The sequence below is a fragment of the Macrobrachium nipponense genome, chromosome 20 (genome assembly GCF_015104395.2).
Source record: "Macrobrachium nipponense isolate FS-2020 chromosome 20, ASM1510439v2, whole genome shotgun sequence".
NCBI lineage: Eukaryota > Metazoa > Arthropoda > Malacostraca > Decapoda > Palaemonidae > Macrobrachium > Macrobrachium nipponense.
Window position 1 is genome coordinate 25403547 of NC_061089.1, and position 8109 is coordinate 25411655.

Genomic DNA, 8109 nt, shown 5'->3' on the forward strand with positions numbered 1-8109 from the left:
CGATCCCTTGTCTTTTGATAATCCACATCCTTTACCAAAGGATCGCTGTAAGGCGTTGAAAATGTCATCTGATCTTTGTTTTAGGAGTAAATCGACTATTTATTGCAGCGCTAGAGATATCGATCTCAGCATGATTACTTTCCTCTATTTTAATCCAGCACAGAATTAACTGCCTAAAAGCTAAATCACTATTTCTTCAAGGTTGATCTATTTGCATAGTTACCAATTAACAAAAACTACTCTCTCCTTTGCACATTCATACCTTTAGAAGTCATTCAAAATTCATCAGAATTACTTTATGAAACAAACTCTGCTTTGCCACAACAAAATTTGAAGACTAAGCGCGTGCAAAGTTCCTGATATGAAATTATGAAATTATTAATTTCCTTTCACACGAGTCAATTCTTAGTTTTTTACTTCCTAGACAGGTTATGAGCAAACAAACATTATCTAATTCGTCTGTTCAATCATCGATATATATTAAACATTTACTTTTGACAGTTTTGGTCCATCAACAACAGTTACTTGCCACTCTTAACATTCACATTACAAACCAAGAAGCTGAATCCATGAAGTAACTGGATGTTTGTATCGTGCCCGGATAACTATTTTATTCACATGTATCAAAACTTGTCACGTTAACAAACGTCTCTATATTCATAAGATCTTACGGAGAGCAAACGCCAACGGGACGGTTAGTTTACAGCTCTTTATTTTCCTAAGTCCGGAAAAAAAAACGGGGCTTAAGCACGAGGCAGGTGACACATTGTTATTCCCCTGAACATGATATGATCCTCTGTGTAAAACAATCCGTCCTCTGTAAAATAATCCATCTTTATACAACTTTGACGCAGTAAGTTAGAACACTTGGCAGAAGCATGCTATGAATCTTCAATAACCTTTCCTGTATTGCTTATCTATTGCCTATCAGGCTAGTATTTGTTGGAGAACAAGTCATCCAAGAAACCTGAAAATAAAATGGGACACGCCGGATGGACCGAAGTAGGTCCGAAAGGGGCCTCCGAAAATAAACAAGGATGATTATGATGATGATGACGATAATTATGGTGGTGATGATGATGATGATGACTCGTCCTTCTCTCAGTTTACCTAAGTTTCCCGTGTTCGTGGTTACGTGATTTGATTTGACCGACTTCGCTGTTTGTTAGTGGTAATCGCTAATTCCTTCGGATTGCACGATCCGACAACTTATTCTTCCCCCTTTCTAGCAAAACTTTGAGAGTTTCTTCCTGCTTTTGTGAAATTCTTTAGCCTCAGTTACGGCCAAGACCCGTCTTTCCTCCTCCCTTTCCTTTTTCTCTTATTTCCTTCGGGCCAGGGGAATTATGATGCACGTTTCGTCATCCCGGGATTCTGAAAAATCACTTAGGTGGGCTGAAATGGGAGCTTTCCAAGATAGTAACCCCCAACAAAGTTCGGCGATCGTAGGACTAATATTTCCCGGGGTTCATTATCTGGATGATATTTACAGTCGTTTGTTCATGTCATTACGGTAATCCCCAACTGACTTGTACTGAAAACGCCATAAAGGTGGATACATACCGGGTTAAACCCTTGGTGGTCACTACCTAGGAAGATCCCTAAATTGTTTCATTTGCTATCTATCTTTCCATCTGGATTAAGCCAGCCTTGTGCTGGCATGGGCTCTTCCTCCTCGGCAGCCAGTAACTAGGCTCCCTTTATTTGCTAGTGGTAATTCAATATAGTTGTAAAAACAAGAAATTCTAAATAGTTAAGGAGACGAAGTATGCCCATAAACGCTTAACACGCGATCCATTACTGCTTAAACAAGGAGCCATACCCCCCGCCCCCCCACCAAAAAAAAAAAAAAAAATGGTGAGTTGGATTAATATACCACATCACATCATGATCTTCCACCCCCGAATTTCTTAGTTGTGATGAGAATTCCATTTGCCCAAATGTACCGTAAAACTCCACGAGAATATAAAATAGAAATAGAAGTCATATCATCCAAACTTTCCCGTATGATCTTAAGACAGAATATGTTGAGAGCATCGCCCATTTTTGTGCATAACAAATGCGTTGCTCAGATGAATACATAATGTGGATTCCAAGGAAATACATATTACATGAACAGCTTTGGATCTAGAGGCCCGAGGAGAGGATAGGGACCACTGGCTAAGAATGGGGGAGAGAGGAGGTAGAGGGGAAGGGGGGAAGACGGCCATGATGAGATAGCGAGGGAGGAGAGGAAGAAGAGGATGCCAGATTGTCTAAAATGGATCAAGTGTAATAGGCCGGGGCCAATGTAAACAGAAGGGGAAGAACAGACGAACGAAGGAGTTTCCCCTCGAGGTGCAAAACCCCTACCAGGGAAAGGAGAGAGCGAAAGAAAAAGAGAGGAAATAGCGAAGGTTTAATGGGCTAGGAGGAAATGGGCTTGCAGTGTTGATGACTGAGGCATAAAGGGTGGAAAAGACGCTTGACGTCACAATTGGCGAAGGGGTAGCCAGAAAATTAGCCCTGACCCATCTACAGCTTTCTCTAAGAATGAATAACTGATTAACTAGAAAAATAGCCAGGCACGACCGTGGTAGAAGTCATCAACGCAAGAGTATTTGCAGAGAAACATAAGCTTCCGATTTATCTATAATTCTGATAAGTTAAAATTTTTTTATCGTTACAGGCTTACTTCATTTTTGCCTCAAAAGGAAAGACGAATTTTTATTTTCAACACCGTTTCAAATAGATCATATTTAAGACTCAACAGTTATTGAATTCTCTCTCTCTTTCGTTCATAACAGGGCAGTAACTACAATAAACACACATACGCACACACATACGTACGTATAGTATATATATATATTATATAATAATATATATATATATATATATATATATATATATATATATATATATATAGAGAGAGAGAGAGAGAGAGAGAGAGAGAGATAATGAAAATTTGAAGAAACGAAAATCTAACAAAGAAGCAGATGATCTATTCTTGTTCTCACGGTTGTTCATTTTCTTTGTTAATAGTATAATTTTTCAAGAATATTTGTTAGAGCAACCGCTTAAATAAACTAATTTCGTGATCCAGTTTTTAGGACAGTTCATTGGCGAAATGCCCTGGGTTCCAAGCCGGTACACTTTAGGCACAATCCATTATACGTCCGGTTCCTGTTTAGTCAGCTGCGGTGGGTTGCAACTATAAGTAGAGATTGCGATGGGGTTAGTGACCTCCTAAGAATCCTAAGGCTAACTATCTTTCAGAAACCCTCGCCCCACATTCCCCAACTATTACAAGAAGAAAAGGCATTTGATGATAAATAAGTAAATAGTTAAAAAAAAATGGAAAAGAATAAATAAACCAATCATAAGCCAAGTTAAAAATTTCCATCTCATACAACGGCCGCGAGGCATCCATCCACCTTGGTTAATATCCTCTTCTACGGAAAAACTCAATTTTACGCTTGGCGTTTTGTCATTTTCTTCCTTAACGGACGGCATAAAATATCCTTCCGTCTTCAGGATACGAAAACAAGCGATTCAATCTTCGAGAACAACATGAGATTGCCGCTGTTATGGCGTCGAGGAAGCCGGGGACTTTGTGGCCTGTTTGTGGCCATTTCTTTCGGAATAAGCTCCAGAGAGAGAGAGAGAGAGAGAGAGAGAGAGAGAGAGAGAGAGAGAGAGAGAGAGAGAGAGAGAGAGAGAGAGAAATTTAGCGCTATTTCGTTAATATATATTCTTTTTATAACGGTGCACATATAATCAGGATGGAAATATTTGGTATCTCAGGAAGAGAATGCAAATAAAGTTTAAAAATACTACTACTAATAATAATAATATGATAATAATAATAATACATTTATATCTGATGACTAGTGATTATGTGAACCTACTGGCGTTTTATGACGTGCTGAACACTGGCAATGATCATATATTCATATAATCTGGCCACCGTACGTACAAGGAACAGCTCTAAAATTGAAAAGTAATACTAATATATCATTTATGCTAAAAAATAATAGAAGCAAAATGTACGAAAAAAAGAATGTTGTTAGGTATGAAACACACTCAACATCACCTCTTTCGCAAGAAATGTTAGGGTTGAAAGCTCTTAAAAAATAATGATAGCAAACACCGCCATCATCTACAGCTTGTACGAATAAAAGATTTAATTATTAATTGTCAAAATGCGTCCATGTACGTGCAGTTTTCCCTGTAACTAACTTACCTTGACAGTTACAAGTCTTGAAGTAAGTCTAATGACCCCTTCACGTCCACCCCTAGCGACCCTCACAAAAAATATTAATACAAACTGCAAAGCCTCTGATGCTTCAAAAATGTTATTTCAACGTTTGACTTATTCCATACTTTCGTGAATATATCTTTATCCTTTTTGCAAAAAGGAGTAAAAAAAAAAGCTGCAGTTTGTACATACCTGTCTCAGAACAGCGCCCCCCCCCACCCCCCCCCACCCCCACTCTCTCTCTCTCTCTCTCTCTCTCTCTCTCTCTCTCTCTCTCTCTCTCTCTCTCTCTCTCTTTAGGCCCGTTTTATATTGTCAAAAGCACTATTAACATAAACAATAAGAATTAAAAACACTCGGTCCGCACTGAATCTGACCTACACTCAAGACCGTGAATTTGATTTGAGCAAAATGCTATACCGACCAAAATGAAACAAATTCAAACTCTGCCGTTCAGTGTCCATGTTATTTTTATTTCCTGGTCCCATAACAGCGTGCAATTGAAACGTCGTTGTTAATGGCATCATGACAGCGAGCATAACATCAATTTTGACAAATCAGATGATAAATGAATTTTTCGAAATGAAGCAATGTTGTTATATTCTCTCTCTCTCTCTCTCTCTCTCTCTCTCTCTCTCTCTCTCTCTCTCTCTCTCTCTCTCTGCATCTCCTCTTTACAAAGTGACAGTATTTTTTTCCATTAACGCTTCTGCTTTTGTTGTGTTATTAACTGTTTTTCTACATTACGTATTGTCATTACTATCATTTATATTGTTATTAAGTGTTATCTACATGTTTTTGACACTAGAAATGCAATATTTAGTGAAAAACAACGCAATAAATAAGACTTCTGAATAAACTGGTCAAATAAAACATCTAGTGGGACAAAGGAAGTGAGAGATTTGGAAGGACAAAAGAAATACAACTCTTATGGACCGGATAGGTAGAAACGTGACGGTGGTCAAGCGCACTGCACACACAATGTCTTCATAAGCAAGGGCCCTGAAAACAACTTTTCGGTATATTTAAAAGAAGATGTCTTTTGTAGAGAGGAACAAATAACACAATGCAAGTATAACTTTGGAAAGTCGCCAAATAAAAATTCGTATTGTGCAGTAAATTACTTTTTCAGCAAAAAAAAAAAGTAAAAGTAAAAACTTACTACAACAGTGGTTAGAAGGTATTGTTAAAACTTTTTGCTCGTTGCAAATACGAAACAAAAAAGGAAAAGTCGGAAGCAAGGATTCGAAGAGAAAATAGTTTCTTGCATGACTTGAACATTACAAAACTTTTTAGAGGATGAGACAAAATATTGATTTCGGCTGAACTGGGAGGAATATGTTGTTAGAGAGCGAATGAAAACGCAAAACAAGAAACGAATAGGAGGCAATAGTTTGATATTTCTACATAAATTAAAGTCTTACATAGCGATACCCTGTCATCTGCCGCTGTTAAAATAGGGAAGAGTTATGCGGCACTTGACACGACAAAGGAAAATTGGTATTTCCGGAAGGAATATGAACTAGATCAATACAATTCGAGTTCAAGATAAGATGGTTTAACGAATTGTGCAATATCTTTAAAGAATAATGAGACGATACACATTTAACAGTTTAAATACTGAATGAGATCAAATTTACAGATAAAATTGCGAGCCTTAAATCCTTCTTGTTAATCTGCAATGTCTTCGATACATCTTGAGGGGAGCTTCGAGTTATCCAGAGTGACTTAGCAGCTCTCCCTCGTTCAGGGAACAGGCGAAATGTCCAAGGGAGGCCGGGATTTAACAGGGATTTTACCCTGCCAGGTCAGGGGAGGAATGGAGATTTACAGACAGGAATTAAAGACTCGAATCGACGTCTCTTGCGATACCACGCTGTAGGTTCACTCTCTCCCTTATTCGATATACCTTGGGTTCGCTTTTGTTCGCTGCTTTCGCTTTCTCTCTCGCTTTTCTTATGTTATCGTATCTTTAGAGTTTTAACTTCGCTTTGGAGCTTATGTTGTGGTTTAGCCAGTCAGTTAATAAGATCACTTAAAAAAACTAAAGACTGCATTTTTATAAAAATCAGCTTTAAAGATCCATCACTTCCATGGAACAAGTTGGTTGAGATTAAGCTGGCCTTATGCCAGCACGGGCTCTTGCTCCTAGAGCATCCCGCAGAGCTATGGAACGATGAAATGGATTCCGGTTTTTGGATGTTAAACATCTCTTCTGTCGTTCCCGTTTCATCAGGATTAAAACAAACGTAATTCGGGTTGTCAGGGACCCGGTCCTCTCCTCTTCCCTAGATTCCATATTTCTTGGAATAGCAAGCCATCTTGGAATCGCATTCCCGTAGGTATTACATATGTTTGGTAATGCTCATAACAACGGAGACAATTTCCATTTGTAATACCCGTCAGGCTACCACTTCACTCATTTTCTGTGGTTTTCAGCAATCCTCGGGTGGCAAGTTTAGATAGAGCTGGCTTATGCCAGCACGAACCCTTTTACTGAAGAGACTAGTAAGAGTAGTTGACGTTACAGGGAGTTGGAGGGCTGGCGTGGACCTCAGACTTCTTGAAACCCACAAATATGTACTCTCAGACTGCCTAGCTGGGTTACTGTTTCTATCTCACTCTGGTATTTTCATCGTACCTCTGTTTTCCCTGACATATCGTGCTCCATTTTTCGGGAGGCAGGGCCACCACTTCTACGAAGTCAGACCCAAGTATTTTTCCTTTTTAATTTTTTCCTTGTTTCTAAAAAGTCAGGCCTATATGAGAGCACTAGTATGACCTGTTCGTAAATCCTCCGCTTTCAGAAATACTTTAATACCCTACATTATAATTTTTGTAAACCTCAAACATCAGGTCCATAATGGAATTTTCATGAATTTGGTTAATAACCATTAAAGCCTGAATATATTCGATATTTTCTTATGTTTGCTTCGCAGTACTACAGACAACTTCCCCCCCCCCCCCCCCCCCCTCTCTCTCTCTCTAGTTGCTAGCTCGTCTACCAATACAGTAGTCGCGAGTTCGATTCCCGTTCTGCCAACATAGAAATTCATTTCTCGATATAATGTGGGTCAGATCCCATAATAAGCTGTAGGTCCCGTTGCTAGGTAACCAGTTGGTTCCTAGTCACGTAAAAAATATCTAATCCTTCGGGCCAGCTCTAGGAGAGCTGTTAATCAGCTCAGAGGTCTGGTAAAACTAAAATATACTTAACTGTTTTCTCTCTTATTATATTGGCGTTATCTACACTTACATATACATATAAACAAACTTACACACATATACACACATACCTATCTATCTATCTATCTATGTGTGTGTGATTGTGTCTGCGTGTGTGTTTGTTTGTGTGTAAACTTGCACCAAACTACCTCGATAAGAAATCTAAAGGAATTAGTATAATGACAGATAATCAAGGGTTGCTTCTCCATAAGGTACTCGGGAATAAATTACCTTCGCATTGCGGACGAGGGGAAAAAATGTAAATGTCCATGACATACGGCCCCGTGGTAAATACTTCTTTCCAGGCCTGCTGAGCAGAGTATATAATTAGTGCATTCTGAAAGGGCAAAAGGGTATAGACATTAGTAGTTTCGCCGTTCCCATAGTCAAATAAGCTGACGGCCGGAAGTAAATGACTCTCCTTTTGATATATGTGGAACTTGGGAAACTTGACCTTAATTCAAGATCACGCCCATTGTACATGGCTATTACCAAAAGATGGTCTATGCTGAGGAGGAAATTTATTAGCAGAACTGGAGTACATTAGACAAATGTACTGGGAAATGAAGAGAAAATATAACGAGGAACCTACACACCTATAGGCTACTCAAACGTTATAAACATATGCGCAACACGATTCCAGTTCA